General features: G+C 37.1%; 1 protein-coding gene across 1 annotated transcript in view; it reads left to right on the top strand.

Annotated features, from left to right (window-relative positions):
• The first annotated feature begins 4165 nt into the window (after nt 1-4165).
• LOC144966991 (uncharacterized) overlaps nt 4166-17584 on the top strand; it is a 146153-nt gene continuing 132734 nt past the window's right edge. Inside the window, exon 1 of the mRNA XM_078903697.1 lies at nt 4166-4747. The gene's annotated coding sequence lies outside the window, so the exon portion shown is untranslated. The remainder of the gene's footprint in view (nt 4748-17584) is intronic.

The raw sequence follows: 17584 nt of genomic DNA, 5'->3' as shown, positions 1-17584 counted from the left end.
AACAAGCGAAAATTCGAACATATTACTTACTCGAACCACGGCGCTTTTGCGTGACAGTCGGGCAAGCCCCCCCCCCCCCACCTCCCCTCCCCCCTCCCCTCCCTCCTTTTGATACCGCATCTCCTGTTCTAAATTTAAATCAACCACCAGTGTCCTTCTCATACAAATCAATTGCTTTCACTCACTTCATCAAACTTTAACTTCTTGGAAAGTCTACAGCAAAGAGCATCACAACCCCTTGGGACCTCTAGTTCATTGTCCCTGCTTCAAATGGATTTTTCTTAAAATCTCCATTATCCTTACCTCTGGGTTCGCTATCATGGCCGGTTAATTTCTTATGTCTATTTCTTTCTTTCTTTGTTTTATTAATTCTTTGGGAGTCTCAAGCACGTATTCGACAACATCCTCGGGGTATTTAGCGGTCGTTTTATTCCCAAAAGTGACAGTTAGATCCATTGTCATCATATCCGTCATAATGGGAGATAATAATGGAACCATGGGTACTTTGAAATATATTGGTCTGACCTATATTACCTATATATTATAATAATGGAATCATGGGTAGTTAGAAATATATTGTTCTGACCTACTCTCACAAAACAATTTTTTTTCGCATGTTAGCTCCAAAACTGATACCTCAAATATCGATTGATAAGGAGTCTGGTGTTTTAGACTTTAACACAATATTAACTTATTTTAACACTTTTACACCTTTTCCCAAGCAAATGTAACATCCTTCCAATCCAAATTCAACTAAGCAGACCGTTTTCGCCACTTCCAATCAAAGTTTCGGCACAACGAAACCAAATGTAGACATAAAAATTCAGTCGTTGTCCAGTCCAAATTCGGCAGCTCAATTCAAATTTGCGTATTGTCCTATTCAAATTCCGTAAACTCCAAATAAATTTCAACATGGTCAAAATAAACAAATTATCAAAAAGTGCATTTTGATACATTTTGAAATCTCTCTCTCTCTTTCTCTCTCTCTCTCTCTCTCTCTCTCTCTATCCCCCTCTCTCTCTCACACACACACACAATGACTGGTCTCCCTTTCTCTTTCTCTCTCTCTCCTTCTCTCTCTCTCTCTCTCTCTCTCTCTCTCTCTCTCTCCCTCTCTCTCTCTCTCTATTTTTAGATTCGGAAGAAAACTACGTCGGTTACGAATGATGGAGGCAACAAGTGTCCTGTCGCCATTGGCACTGGATTTAAAAAGATATAAGATAAGTGCAGATCGTTGAAAGAACACATTTCTGTGAGCAAAAAACAAAAAAAGACTGAATCTAATCAGCTCGTGAGTGGCGAGTGAAGAGAGACTAGAAATCGAAGGATTTGCGTCAAAGAACAACCCAAAAAAAAACATTAGAAAGTATAGTGGAGACAAAAGTTATTCAGTTGGCATTGTAACTGACCGAAATAATGTGATTCATCAGAACACACTTTCTTTTTTGTTTGTTTGTTTGTGTGTTTGTTTGTCTTTGGTTCAATTTGCTTCACTTTCATTGAAACTTTCATTGTCTTGAATACAGACCACGGACATCATTGTAGTCTGATCAGTCGACAGTCAATCACGTGATTTGATTCATCATGGTATAAGTAAGTTAAAATGTGAAAAGGAACGAAACATTATCCATACCGCATGTGTTGCTAATTTCCTCTTTGGAAATCTTTTGCGTTGACAGTATGAAGGTGGGTATGTTATCTGCCGGCGTGTAATCTATAGAGCGTGATGTTCTATTGAGCATTATACAGCGCAATATCCACTAAATGTGCTCAACTCGGTTTACAAGGGGTCCTGGTCAACAGCAACATTTAACATGTAGGACGGGACATGACGCCCGTTAGGCGATATTACAATTTTTCGGACAAAGACAATGCTGTTAACGGCCAGGTACTCATTTTACACCTGAGTACGGTGAAAGAATATGAGTAAGGAGCCAATTCCAAGGACTCAACTATGCGCCGATCGCGAGGCTCGAACCCAGGACCTTCCGATCCGAAAGCGAGTGTCATACCACTAGACCACATAGCCGCACAGTATGATGTTACTCACATAAAATAGCCGATTTAGTCACCGACCTTACAAAGCCCACTTAGAGGCAAGAGACAGGTTTGGTTTGTGTTGTGTGTTGTGTTGTGTGTGTGTGTGTGTGTGTGTGTGTGTGTGTGCTTGTGTGTGTGAATGAGTATGTTTCAGCCAAAGTAATTTGTAATTTAAGCGCTTAGAGTCTGGTGTCTCGGAGTTATAGCGCTATATAAGTTTTCAGCATTATTATTATTATTATGAGTATAGGGAATGAGATTAGCGGAAGAGTAGCGTCCCTTGATTGGACGTCACCCATAGTCTGTGACGTCACCGGCGGAAAAGTTATTAGAGAGAGAACGTCATGTTGGTTGTGCGCATGCGTCTCTCGTCCTCGCGGAAGCACAACCAACATGACGTTCTCTCTCTAATAACGTTTTCGCCGGTGACGTCACAGACTACGTCCAATCAAGGGACGCTACTCTTCCGCTAATCTCATTCCCTATAGCTGGAGATGCCACATTTCTGATATTGTTGAGGTTTGAACTTGTCATAATTCTCATATTATCCTTCCCGACAAACGTCATATTCAAGAACGCGTGATTTCAATACAAGCCTGGACTCCCGACAGATCATCAATTGATATTAAGTATATTTCTAACAACTCTCTCATTGGTAGACTGGCTATTGAGTTTAACACATTTACATTGAGAGACGACTTGGAAAGTATATTTTAAAAACATTCCTTTATTCTAAATACCCTCTCTCAGTCTCTCTGTCTCGCTCTCTCTCTCTCTCTCGCTTTCTCTCTCTCTCTGTCTCTCTCTCTCTGTCTGTGTGTGTGTGTGTGTGTGTGTGTGTGTGTCTGTCTTCCTATCTCTCTTAATCTCTCTCAGTCTCTCTCACTCTCTCTCTCTCTCTTTTCTCTCTCTCTATCTGTCTCTTGCACACACAAAAACTTTTCTCCTCTCTCTCTCTCTCTCTCTCTCTCTTTCTTTCTTTCTTTCTTTCTTTCTTTCTTTCTTTCATGCTTTCTCTCTCTCTCTCTTCTCTCTTTGAGTAAAGTTACGAAACTTCAAATTTGAGACCTTTTGTATTCTAGCGCTATGAATCATGACTAGTAATCTGTTGATTCGCGTTCCTGTTTTGGCAGTGGAGAGTAGAATCCTTAGAAAAGATTTGTATCACACGTCTCAGCAATTTCTGTGTAAAATGAATACCTTCCCCATCATCATCATCATCATCATCATCATCATCATCATCATCATCATCATCATCATCATCATCATCATCATTATCATCATCTTCAGCAGCAACAGCATCATTACCCTCACCATCTTCATCATCATCATCATCATCATCATCATCATCATCATCATCATCATCATCATTACCGTCACCATCATCATTATCATCATCTTCAGCAGCAGCAGCATCATTACCCTCACCATCTTCATTATCATCATCATCATCTTCATCAGCATCATCATTACCCTCACCATCATCATTATCATCATCTTCAGCAGCAGCAAAAGCCACATCATCATCACACCAAGCTTCGCCACCACCACAGCCACCGCCAACGCCATTACAGCCACACCAACAAGTACGATTATGATCACTGGCGTCGCCGCCAACAAAGCCATTGCTAGAACAAAATAAACTGTCCATAATATACAGAGATAGGCCAATGGATCAGGTATCGTGTATCAATGCCAGTCCGGAAACCCTTTCCCAACTGGTCTAGTGTGAGCGTAGATCATAACACTGTCGTATGCACTCACTTCTCGGTCTGGTCTTTCACGCGCAAAATGCCGCACGTGAAACCGGGGACAAGTACGCGTGGAGGGGGGAAAAGCCGTCGTCGTCGGGTGGCGCGTGTGTGTGTGAGCTGCTGTGACTGGAAGACTGTCACTGTGTGAGTGTGAGTGAATATATCTGTGTGTGTGTTGTGTGTGTTTGTATGTGTGTGTATGTGTGTGTGGGTGAGTAGTTGTGCGTGTTGTGTAATAATAGAAAATGTGAATGAATTGTGTGTGTGTGTGTGTTTGTGTGTGTGTGAATAAGTGTTCTTGTTACTGTGTGTGTGTATGTGCTTGTGTGTGTTAGATTATGCGCTTGAACGAAGGGCGGAGAAAAAGCGGCGACAGAGTATGTTTAATTAATTGAAGGGTGCGCGTGTGTTTGAGGTTTGTCAGTGTGGGAGAGGTGTAGCGATATCTGTTGTATTAGTGGATACATATATACACACACACAGTCCATCAAAGTATCTGGTTGGGGACGACCAGTTCCAATAGCGGTGCTTATCAATATTATACAACACTTCAACATCAATAAATAGTATTCTTGTTATGCCGTTAATTTTGCTGTCAGTGTTTTGTGAATACATAGACTATCCACTTGATTATAGAAAATTTCACAAATACTTTAATGGAAATTGATTGGATTATATTCAAGGTGATTTATTTCTTTTCATCGTTATTCTTGTAGCAACTTGTATAAAGTTTACTGTAATATTTATTACTCATTAACGGCTTTAAATATTTGTACGGCGGAGTTTTTTGTGATACTTTCCCACGTGAAATTGGATTAAGTCAAACAAGAACCTGGTCGTGTTGATTACATGAAATAAAATGCGACAGAGAGAGGCTGGTGTTTGACGTTTCAATAATTCCTTATTATTCAGGAAAAAAACCTATATATTATTCCAACAATTGCCATTTTGAGGTAAGTAATATAACTATATAACTGTATTTTCATGTGTTTAAATGTTATGAATGATACTCGTAATTGTACGCCTTTGATGCACGAAAAGGAAATCGGAGCGATGAGTTATTGCAGATTGGAATTTTTGTAACTGAATCAAAACTAATCCTCAAATGTAGAAATAAAATAACAGATTCCCACCAGGTCAATCAATTTCCCAGATCACATCTCGTGTTCATCCATCGCCTTTGTTATTTGTAATGATATTTTTTTCACAAAGAATCGTATACAATTAGACATTTGGAAAAGTCTCGCAAATCTAGTATCAAGCAAGGTGAATATTCTCTACATATTTGATTATTGACATATTTCCCAGTTTATAAATGCCTTGTGAACCTCAGTCAGTCTAAACAAGTGGAGAATCTTCAAAGAACTAGACCGTTACCTGAAATATCTAAAATATCATAGTTGGACTGAGTCAAGACTTTAAGATGACCTAGTCGGGGTTATTTTATTATTATTATTATTATTATTATTATTATTATTATTATTATTATTATTATTATTATTGTTATTATTATTATTTATTATTATTATTATTATTATTATTATTATTATTATTATTATTATTATTATTATCATCATTATTATTATTTCTCAAATACATGGGATTAAGGGACAACCTATACATATAGCTCTTAAAAAATTGCCCCTAAATATTAGAGCTCCCAGTTGTTTGATCCGTCGCCCATGATGTCCATTCTGGACACAAACGACAGCCAAATCTCAACTATCAATATCCCTTACTTTATTACAATTTGCCGACGACTCCATTATAATCTACAGAACATTTAAATGTTTTAAAAACCTATTATCTAGTTCTTAACTCACTCAATCCTAGAGATTTGTACGACTTAAATGTATTAAAAATGAGCATGTACATAGATAATTTTATTCAACTATCATTAACATGTAAAAACTAAAAACATTAGCTTTGATACTACGCCTATAATTTGTCTCAGAAAAATGTAATAAATAGGCATGGGGTAAAAGTAACCAGGGTAAACTATGGATGTAGTCGGTGTTAGGGTTGAGTGAGTTAAGCGATTCGTTACTTTACATTACAGGGGTTAATTTTAGGTAACGATGGAAGTCAAAGTAAACAGGAAAACATTAAATGTGTGTCTTGGTGTGACGATAACTATCATGATTGAACTAAACGTTAACAAAACGAAAGAATTAATAATAGATTTCTAAAAAGATAAAAACATTGTAGATCAACTGGTTATAACAAACAAAAAAGTGAGCAAGTATCAAGCTACAAATATCTATTATTTTTTAATTATAACATTTTAATGTTAACACCTAAAAGGATAAAACTCATCCTCTTTACGATCATTTTTTTTCAATTGTAAATAATTTATATGTTAATTTTTAGTCTACGCGGGCTAAAACTGAAAGACACCGAAAATCGAACGCCACAACTTTTTTTAATTAAAAAAAATGCCAAATAAGAATGACATTATTTATTTTTTCATCCATTTACATTTCACCTCATTTTCTTTCTCCCAAATATTTTCCCACACAATAGATCTACATACTTAAGCTTTATAGATACATTTATGAAATTTAGATATTTTCCATTCTGATTCTTACTATTATTCACATGCTATGAACATTTATTCTCTTCTAAGTTATGAAATATTTAGTGTATAATATGTTATGTAACTAACTTTTGTACACATAATTTCTGAAAGAAAAAAAATATTATTACTACCACTACTACTACTACTTCTAATACAACTACTACTTCTATTATTATTATTATTATTGCTACTACTACTACTACTACTACTACTACTACTACTACTACTACTACTACTACTACTACTACTACTACTACTACTACTACTACTACACTACTATTATTATTATTATTATTATTATTATTATTATTATTGTTATTATCACTTCTACTACCACCATTACTCCTGCTATTATGACAACAATACATACATAGTAGATGAATCAACCTGGCTATTCATATGTTTTAGGTTTTGTTGTTTTATTTATATAATAATAATAATATAATAATAATAATAATAATAATAATAATAATAATAATAATAATAATAATAATAATAATAATAAACATATATAAATATTATATATATATATATGTTTATTATTATTATTATTATCATTATTATTATTATTATTATTATTATATATTATATATTATCATATATATGTGCCTATATGAAAGAAGGAGAGGAGAGGAGAGAGAGATAGAGAGAGAGAGAGAGAGAGAGAGAGAGAGAGAGAGAGAGAGATCATTAAAGGTAGGACACATAGAACTAACTACACATCTCCATCAGAAAGCCAGAGCAAGTCAACCAATTCATAATCAAATGGATTGTGTAGTCCATTCATTCCGTCACCATGTCCATTTACTGCTCTATTAAAGCCTTACCCAGTATGAATGGGAACACCGATGCCTTTCCCTACGGGAGTCTAATATCCCACCTATGTACGAGTACAGGCCATTGTTCACACAAATGCCTCGTAACGCTCTTGGGCATGTTGTTGGTTTGAAAACAAATATTTTATAACAAAATAGAGATGAAAAATTAGCAAATAATCGTAACACTTTACACATTTAATAAGCAAGAAGTTATAGTTTATCTAGATACCACGTGTGGCTATTTTTTCTTTTTCTTTTTTTTTTTCTTTTTTTTTTTGGTGGAGTTCCTATGATTGACTTTTCCATCACAATACTTTTTCACCACCTCCTCTCTCTCTCTCTCTCTCTCTCTCTCTCTCTCTCTCTCTCTCTCTCTCTCTCTCTCTCTCTCTCTCTCTCTCTCTCTCATGAGTAATAACAAGAAAGTTGGGTCTTGATCTCACAAAAGTATTTGAAAAAAGACCAAAATCCTTTCAAAAGTTGTGAACAATAACAAATATTTCTTGCACGTATATATATATATATATATATATAATATTATATATATATATATATATATATATTATCATATCGTTGATGAGCGAATAGCACAGTATTTATTTGATTGAATGTGTTTAGTAACCTTATAGTTTACACTGATGGCAATTCTCTAACAATGGCAGTAAGTTTTTGTGTATGATACGTCACATTCTTTACTTTCACCGAGTCCGATGTCAGTGAATATTGGGCTATCGTCAGACACCTACCTTGTTCTGTTTGAAATGTAAATGGAGTTCCCTCGGACCTACAGGAGAAATAAATCAAGCATTATTAAGCGCGTTGAGTACGGTGAAACCATGGAAATGCTCTTTCTCAAACTGAAATAAGCAGCGTCTCTCTAAAACCCATTCTTCGTTAGAACTAATACTGCAATTTTATTGGATTTCGACATCAAAGACGCTAACAATTATGAAGTCACGGTTGTGTAAATTATTCGATTTCCAGTAATCGTTTTGTTTTATCGATAAATATTAGCTAGTTTTGGAGAGATTGTAATCGTTGCGTTGCCAATACGAGAATGGCTGCTTGTTTGCGATGCGTGATGAAGTAATTGATACTATAATTACCATTGTGGTTCGGTTTTCCGTCGTTCAATCAAAAAACAAAAAAGTCCTTGACGGTTTGGAAAGCCTTGATGGTATAAAGCCATACAATGCACATTGACTCAAATTACTGGTCGATCAAGTCAGATGTAAAAGGCAGCGTGGCTCAGTGGTATTCTATTCGCCTGGCAATTCAATGGTGGCCGGTTTAAATCCTATCCGCCAAAAATCGACCCTACTCTGAAAAAAATCATTAAAAAATTTGGATAGGAAAACTTGTCTCTCAAATATTGAGTAAAATGACCCGGCCTCATCTTGTCAAAAACTCTCAAACCTGGGACTTCAAGCAAGGATAGATCAATAGATAAAACACTAAAATGTTAGAAAATACTCGTCGGTTCCGGATCCTGACAGAGTTGAATGCTTCATCTCAGTGTGGAGTTTGGGTAGCTGGGTCTGTTAGATTTGGCAGGAAGCATTCAGACTAGCGTTCTATCCAAAGGATGGCAAAGAAAATGTTAAGCTATGAATATCAAGATAAAATCCAAGCTCATGTGTCATGTGGCTCTAAAGATTCATTATTAAATTGTATAATCAAATCATTTGATAACATAAATGTATAGTGATATGAACGGCCTCACATTGCCACATAATAATAAGAGTTGTGTTGTTAGAAAATACAAAAACGGTTAGTCGTTTCCACTTTTGAAAATGAAGCAATCGACAGAATAACTTGCGGTCTGTCTAGAAAGGTATTGGCGATGTGTAAAGCCGATACAAAGTCGTTTTAAGATTGTTCAAAGTCGTTTTAAGATTGTTCAATGTCGTTTGAAGATTGTTCAATGCCCCAGATAAAAAGTTCAGGTTAGGAACAACGTGATGAAATTATTGTCATTGATTTTTTTCCAAATGTGTTAGCATCAATTGTAAATGATCCTCATCAATTAGTCGTGTTGCTGTTAGAGGAAATAGCTGCAGCAATATTAATGGTATAGTAAAGTAGAAGTAATAGTAGTAGTAGTAGAAGTATTAGTAGTAGTAGTAGTAGTAGTAGTAGTAGTAGTAGTAGTAGTAGTAGTAGTAGTAGTATAGTAGTAGTAGTAGTAGTAGTAGTAGTAGTAGTAGTAGTAGTAGTAGTAGTAGTAGTAGTAGTAGTAGTAGTAGTAGTAGTAGTAGTAAGTAGTAGTAGTAGTTAGTAGTAGTAGAAGTGTAGTAGTAGAGTGTAGTAGTAGTAGTAGTAGTAGTAGTAGTAGTTATTAGTAGTAGTATAGTAGTAGTAGTAGTAGTAGTAGTAGTAGTAGTAGTAGTAGTAGTAGTAGTAGTAGTAGTAGTAGTAGTAGAAGTCGTAGTAGTAGTAGTTGTAGTAGTAGTTTGTAGTAGTAGTTTGTAGTAGTAGTAGTAGTAGTAGTAGTAGTAGTAGTAGTAGTAGTAGTAGTAGTAGTAGTAGTGGTGGTGGTGGTGGTGGTGGTGGTGGTGATGGTGGTGATGGTGGTGATGGTGGTGATGGTGGTGGTGGTGATGGTGGTGATGGTGGTGATGGTGGTGATGGTGGTGATGGTGGTAGTAGAGATGACTATCTTCGAAAATGGCCGAATGAAACGATTTTTTTTGCTTTTCAATGTGTACACACTAATGAATAATAGATATATTATAACCATCAGATAAAACCTTACTCTGAGAAAACGCTTGTTTTCCTGTCTTGCCAGAAAATGTTACGTCAAATACCAATAAATTTAGAGGACTGTCACCTTGACAAAAGACATTTAACCAGGGACCTCAATGTTTGAGGATCACCGTAATTTCAGTCTCAGGGTGACCTAAACTCGTAGATATATGACGTTACAGATTTCTGATCCAAATTTATACAGCGAATTGTCCGTGTTTTTTACTCATTTTCATCATACTTGTTCTTGTGTCCTCTTATACATTTGTAATATCTGTGGAAAAGTGACTGGATATTCGGCATTCATTTATTGGAAAATAACGACGATTACGTTTCTTGATGTTCTACCTAACCCCCCCCCCCCCCCTTTGCACTCTTCCTCTCGCGCACACATTCCCCTTCTTACCAACTACTTCCCCTTTTTCCGTAACATCAACCCAATTACGTATTAAACCCGGTGCTAAGTACCAATAGTATTACTATGACATGACCTATGACCTATCACGACCACGGCTATCTCCCATTGTATTGAATCCGTATCTTAGTATGACGACTAATTCTGCCCTCAAAGGCCCATAAACCCCAATTGACCAGGAATAACACGGAGAGAAGCATCATAAGTTGTTATTGAGTCGCTAATACCGCTCAACCTGTACTTCACTATTCGATCTCCGGTGAAACAAGAGTCTTAACGGTAATAGTACCACTCTGTGTAGTCACATCGTATTACACAATCGTCTTGTGACCTGTAGGTCCAGGGTTCGAGTCCAGATGTTGGCTGAGCGAAGTTCAGTCCTTGGAAAGGGATCTTTTCTCATATTTTTGGACCTGCTCAGACATAAAATGAGTTCAGCGATTTTACTGTAGATAAAACAAACTGTGACAAATTCGTACACGTTCGCGCGTTTCTGACGGCTTAGGGCTCGAACAGATGGACGCCGAATCGACACGGAATCGCATTTCAGGCTTCTTTCTGATGACGGCAAATTTTATTTAGTAAGTCTCGTCCAGACACAAGCACGGGCTCCAACTAAAAGAACACTCACGAATGCTAACATTTTCCATTCAAAACAATAAACATAACAATACATAACAGAGAAGTAATTTAGAAGGAAAAAAAATCATCTGCCCAAAACTTTAATTATATATTTTTATTTTTTCTCCCAGTCAAGGACTCCGACAAGGAATAAGACAAAACCACGTAACCTCATTCCAAGACAAGGACAAAGAGTAAGTTGAAAAACAGATAAAATCGTATAGAAGACATTGTGTGACCTCTCCTTGCCCAACTATGGGAGGCCCAGTTAAAACTATACAACTAAAACACCAACATCATCTGATGTAGTAATTTGTAAACGGCCCCATTATCTCGCCGAAGATCGCTTTACGGCGATCAATTTCGATTCATATTTAATGTCACCAATTGGACGGGTAGAAGACGTTAGAAGTGAATGGATGTCAATGATTGGTTCGATGAATTATACAAACTAATTAAGCACGAACCTGATGGCACAATGGGAACTCGTTTGTCATGGATTGGATGGTCGACAGGGTCTTGGGCATTACCATGGTGCTGCTTCTTCTTCTTCTTCTTCTTCTTCTTCTTCTTCTTCTTCTTCTTCTTCTTCTTCTTCTTCCACTGACAAGACGCCTTATTTAAATATATTCAAATGCTTTACACGGGGCACCAAATCAACACCAACATTGAACATGCAGGATGATGCGTTCAATATGTGAGGTGATTTTATCATTCATTTCCTAGACTAGATACCTTGTTACGGCCTTGTTGCCAATGTACACCTGAGCAAGGTAGAAATGTCAGTCAAAAAATTATTTCAAGGACGTATCTTTGCACCGCCACAAAACAGGATTTGAACCCTCAACCTACAGGTCATAAGCCGAGTGTCATAACACGTGTCCACAGAGTGCGGTGTATTTACTTTTGAGATTTCATACAAAATGCGTTCTATTTTGCTACGAGCAGGAGATTTAGTACAGGAAATTGAATTCCAACCTAACCCAATCCGAATCAATACAATATTCAAATTAGAATCCAAATATCTAATGCTACTTGAAGCCTCAACAATCATAGAATGAATTAGAAGCTTCCATTTGATTGACAAATACATACTTTACTGCGTAACACGCCGTTTATAGTATGGTTTGTTCTATTCTAGGAGTAGCGAGTCATTTTTCCTATCGTCATTTTGTTTGTTCGCCTTGATTGGGCATCATCTCATATTTCATAATTTGTCTTTAGTGTCGCACTCACCATGAATTGATGATAACGGGAAAACCGATACCTCTCCACAATTATTCTTTAAAGATTACATTGAAACTATTCCATTGTAGAAGTGTTATTTATTCAAACTATACAATTTAGAAAAATATTTTTGAGATTTCAGGCAGCACAGGAAAATAGGGTTGAAGCAAATTATGACATCATCAGTTTTCAGTTGGATTGAAATAGGCCAAAATGCTTTCTTTGGAATATAAATTGATAGAAAATGTTCATGATAAATGAAATGTGTTTTTCAAAGCTTTAAGATATTGACAGGAAGACTTCTCTTAGAATTCGCTCGATATCGTATCATAATATTAAATTGAGCTTTATATAGAGCAATATCCACTAAATGTGCTCAAAGCGCTTTGCAAGGGGTCCCTGGTCAACAGCAAAATTTAACATGTAGGACGTGACATGCCGCTTGTTAGGCGATATTACAATTTTTCGGACAAAGACACCGCTGTTAACGGCCAGGTACTCATTTTACACCTGAGTACGATGAGAGAATGTGAGCAAAAATCCTTTTCCAAGGACTCAACTATGCGCCGAGCGCGAGGCTCCAGCAAACCCAGGACCTTCCGATCCGAAAGCGAGTGTCATACCACTAGACCACATAGCCGCATAATATGACAATGTTTCTTGTCAGGTGTGATCACGAAGATCTTATAACTTTTTGATGGTTTGCCACAAGGCGAGACGGGGTGCTGTTCTAGTTATGACAGCTGGTTATTAGGTCAATTATAATTTGTGTTCATTTCCATTTGTCTCAAACTAATTTTGCCTCCCATTTAATAATCACTTGGCCAGGCGATTGTATGGAAAACCAAAGGTCAACCGTCATGAATTGGTGTCGTATATCACTGCAGGCATGAATTATGCGACCTTTCCTTTTGTATTCCAACTGTCTGATCGCAGACATCATCCTGACCTTTGACATTTTGGTGCAATGATTTAATTTAAATGACGAATTCACAACATAATTCATATATCGATAATGGATTCGTTTTGTTGCCTTTCAAATAAAATATTGCTATGAGTAAACTGCTTCAACTCCTGCACTGATAAAACGAGTTTTTTCGAGTTATCCAAAAGAACTTTAGCCCCATATCGATCGAGTAAAGAGACGGCGAAATTCTATTCCCAAAAAATCGTTAATTCGAGACCTTTTTAACAAGTCGGGAATCAACCGACATATAAAGTCTAAAATGAAAAAAAAATTGGCAAAAAAAAAAGTAAGAATATATTTTGTCCGTGTCTAGCATTAATTGCTGTAACAAAAAATATAATGAGACGCTTGACCAGTTTACCAGCCGTAGTCTGGAAAGACTCGTATCCAAATATTTGGCCGAAAAACTCGTCCTTCAAATATCGACCGAATTAACTGACGCTGATCTTGGGGAAAACCCTCTCAAACATGGGACTTGGCAACCCACTGAGAAAGTATCCTTTGTCAACTGATAGCCTGGTTAATTCTGATATGAAATATGATGTTATGCTAGAGTGAAGAGAAGAGACTGGGGAAGCGTGGCTCAGCGCTACGATCTTTGCTTCGTACCCGGAAGGTACCGAGATTGATCACCCGCCGCCGCGCTGTGTTGCCTTGAGCAAGTCATCTCGCCCTAGCTCAATTTGCGGCGCTGCACTGCGGCTGACGCATGGGTTATTCCAGTCTTCCCTTGGAATAGACCCAAGAGAAAAATTTCCCCTATGGGATGAATAAATGGATTTTTTTATTAATCTTTTCTCTCTAAGTAACTAATCGACGCTTTTGCTAATGTGTGACATGAATCTATCGCCTTTAGGACGCACCCCAGATGATACCGGTTGATATATGAAATAAAGGACGGGGGTGGGAGGGGGGGGGGGTTCTATCCAAATTGTAAAAAGACTTGTCAATCTACTACGGCCATAGGTGGAATGAAATTGACGTCACTGAGAATGTAGCCGGTAAAGGATACGAATAGTTTTGTGTGTTGATACGTTTTATCCGGCTGGCGAATTTTGTGAGTTTTTACAACTAAACGCATAGCACTGATACATTGACCTATGACCTACAGACTGTCGGGTATCTCTGATGTTCACGTTGATCTGGTCTTTGGTAGAAAGAGAGAAAACAAGGTGAGAACGAATGCGAGATAGATAGATAGATAGATAGATAGATAGATAGATAGATAGATAGATAGATAGATAGAGAGAGAGAGAGAGAGAGAGAGAGAGAGAAAGAGAGAGAAGGGGGGGGGGTCTTCTTTTTTTACGAAACCCGCCGAAACACTTCAAAACCGACCAAAGTTATGGGAAGTGGGCAGCAGTGATAGGTGAATCAGATACTCAGGGAAGTGAACACCAGTGGGGAGTGAACCTGAGTCTATGGGAAGAGGATATCAGAGTGAATTGAACCTGGGACCATGGGAGATGCAATTGAGGCCGCACTATCGGAGGTTGGCACCAGAGGGGAATGAACCTGAGATTATAGTAGGTGGGCACCAATGGGATATGAACCTGAGACTACGAGAAGATGATAACAGTGGAGATTACAGCCGGGAATATGAGAGGTGGACACCAGTGGGGAGTGAACCCAGAAGGGTACTTCATTTTTCCGAAACCTTTCGAAACCTTCCATAGTCCCAGGTTCACTCCCCACTGGTGTACACTTCCCTGGGTCCCTGGTTAATTCCCTACTGCTGACCAATTCCCATAACATTGTCGGGTTTCGGGGGTTTTCGTCAAAAATAAATACCGCTGTTCATATATATCTATCCATCTTTCACATCGGTCTTCCATCACAACAGTATTCACCCCACGTCGATCGGAACACTTAACTATCGTTAACTTTAATAACATAATTGACGAAACTCTCCTTGTAAGAATATTACGAATAATGTGTTAATACCGGCGTTTATCCGCTCACAATCAATACAGATTTAATATTTTACTGTAGAATTGGTGGGTAAAATTATAGAGTTTGTGTTTTGAAAATGTTATTAAAAAGACAAATCCTACTCGTTGGATCACGGTCTAAGATAATTTGATTTAAACTGCTGATGTGAATTTGATATTTAAATAATGCCATTTTCGCTGTCTACAAGTGTATGGTGTTCATACTTTTATTTCTAATTTAACCACTTGTCTAAAACTGCTGTGATCTGAAAAACAAACAACACTTTTTTTAAAAAATTGGCCAAATACCTGGTCCTTTAGATATTGATCAATTTTAATGACACTCATCTAGTGCGTCTATGTGGTCTAGTGGTATGACACTCGCTTTCGGATCAGAAGGTCCTGGGTTCGAGCCTCGCTCGGCGCATAGTTGAGTCCTTGGAAAAGGCTCTTTACTCACATTCTATCACAGTACTCAGGTGTAAAATGAGTACCTGGCTGTTAACAGCGTTGTCTTTGTCCGAAAAATTGTAATGTCATGTCCCGTCCTACATGTTAAATGTTGCTCAGGGACACCTTGTAAAGCGCTTTGAGCACGTTTAGTGGATATTGCGCTATATAAATGCTCAATTAAAAAAAATTGTCAATACTTGTTTATACTGTCCTCAATCGAGACCTAAAACGCCTTCAAAATAACAAAGAACTAAAATCAAAGGAAGACCTTACGACATTAGCATCCACAGCAACAGACCGTGTACGGTGGAAGGAAATGACACATGATTAGAGAGGCAGCCGAGGCGTCCCGATCGGATGATTGGGAAGCGAAAGGCCTTAAGTCATGTCAGTGTAAGTCATCTTGTCAAAAATTCTCAAACCTGGGACGTCTCTTTTATACAGCCCCAGACTTGAGAGTTATCTTTTAATGATCGATATTTGAAAGACAAGTTTTTGGCCAACTTTTAGATTTTTTGTTTTTCATAGTACGGCGGTATTTTCCTTACGGATTGAAATGTCACGTAGGAACGCGATGGCCTGGTCATTTACTTTAAAGTCAAAAAAATTATCAAAGTTTTAAACGCATATTGACGACTCAGAATACGCCAAATTTATCACAAAATGCCCGTTATAAACAAGAGGTCATCTTAACTCACTCAATCCGAGAAAGTTTTGCTACTTTTCAAAATTGGAAAACATTTATAGGTAGAAGTTTAGTTTAATTCAACTAGCATTAACATGTAAAAACTAAATACATTAACTTTGATACTACGGCTATAATTTGTCTCAGGAAAATGTAATAAATAGGCATGGGGTAAAAGTAACGCGGGTAAACAATGGATATAGTCGGTGTTAGGGTTGAGTGAGTTAAACGCAATTCCAATTGGATTCAATAGTCTGATGTCACATCCGCCCAGAAACCAGCAGCTTGGTTATAAACAAAGAAAATCGGTACTTTTTAGTCTTCATGATGGCTAGAACTTTTTCAAATGTTATGTGATAAGAATTCATAAAAGTCAAAACGTGATCAGATTTATCATGTTTTTCTCCTCTGGATACACTTTTTTGCTCGTCGAAGAAATATTTCATAAGGGCATTCGCCATTGTTCCGATAGTTAGAGCCAGTTGATAAGTTACTATGCGTCATTACGAGGAGAGTGACGTCACGACTGTTGAAGCCTATTCCCGACTTTGCATATTTCCTGTTGGGTTGGCCGTCGTGCTATGATTTAAAATCGTAGATTTGGAAGAAAACAATTCATGAACTTGATAATGGTGAAGGGGTTGCTTTACTTTTTTTTTGGTTAATTAATTGTCATTAGTCAAGTTACCATGTTCACGATAATTGTCAGGAAATAACGGTCCAGTCATCTCTTGGCTGTGAACCCGGTTTACTTTTCGTTTTGTTGTGATTTCTTTTGGTTTTGTTTTGGTTTTGTTGTTTTTTGTTGTTTTTTGTTGTTTTTTATTTTTTGTTTTGGTGATGGTGGAGGGGCGGGGGGTTGTCTAGTTATTTCGTTTGAATATGTTGTTTTGTTGGGGTTTTTTTTTTTGTCAAATTAAAAAAAAATGTGTTTTTTGTCTGTTTTTGTTTGTTATTTCTTCTGTTGATTTTTTTAATTTACTTTTTTTTTTTGGTGTTTTTTTTTTTTTTTTTTTTTTGTTTTGTTTCTCTTTATTTGGAGAAACATTTCTATCTCTTTATTCTATATTTTTTATTATTTACTTTTATAATTATATTAGGTGTGACCTGTCATACCCGTAAGGGAAATAATTTGTTGTCCTAAAATGTAAACAAATGGATGCTTTTGTCTGAAGGTGTTGTTAGCAATGTGTAGCAGGGATGTTTGTTTTAATCTTGTTCTTGGTTTCCATTTCTCTGCCAGAATTTTGTTTGGATGGTTTTCCTCTTTTCGTTTGTATCTTTCAACCATTTCAAGCACTGCTGATTCTCTGCGAAGTCCAAGTAGTTCCACATTATTATGTATTTCAC

The sequence above is a fragment of the Berghia stephanieae genome, chromosome 3 (assembly GCF_034508935.2).
Source record: "Berghia stephanieae isolate SIO BIC M18660-M18661 chromosome 3, UCSD_Bste_1.3, whole genome shotgun sequence".
In the NCBI taxonomy this organism is placed as follows: Eukaryota; Metazoa; Mollusca; class Gastropoda; order Nudibranchia; family Aeolidiidae; genus Berghia; species Berghia stephanieae.
The sequence above is the reverse complement of the archived record's forward strand: the minus strand, read 5'-3'. Positions and strand labels throughout refer to the sequence as shown.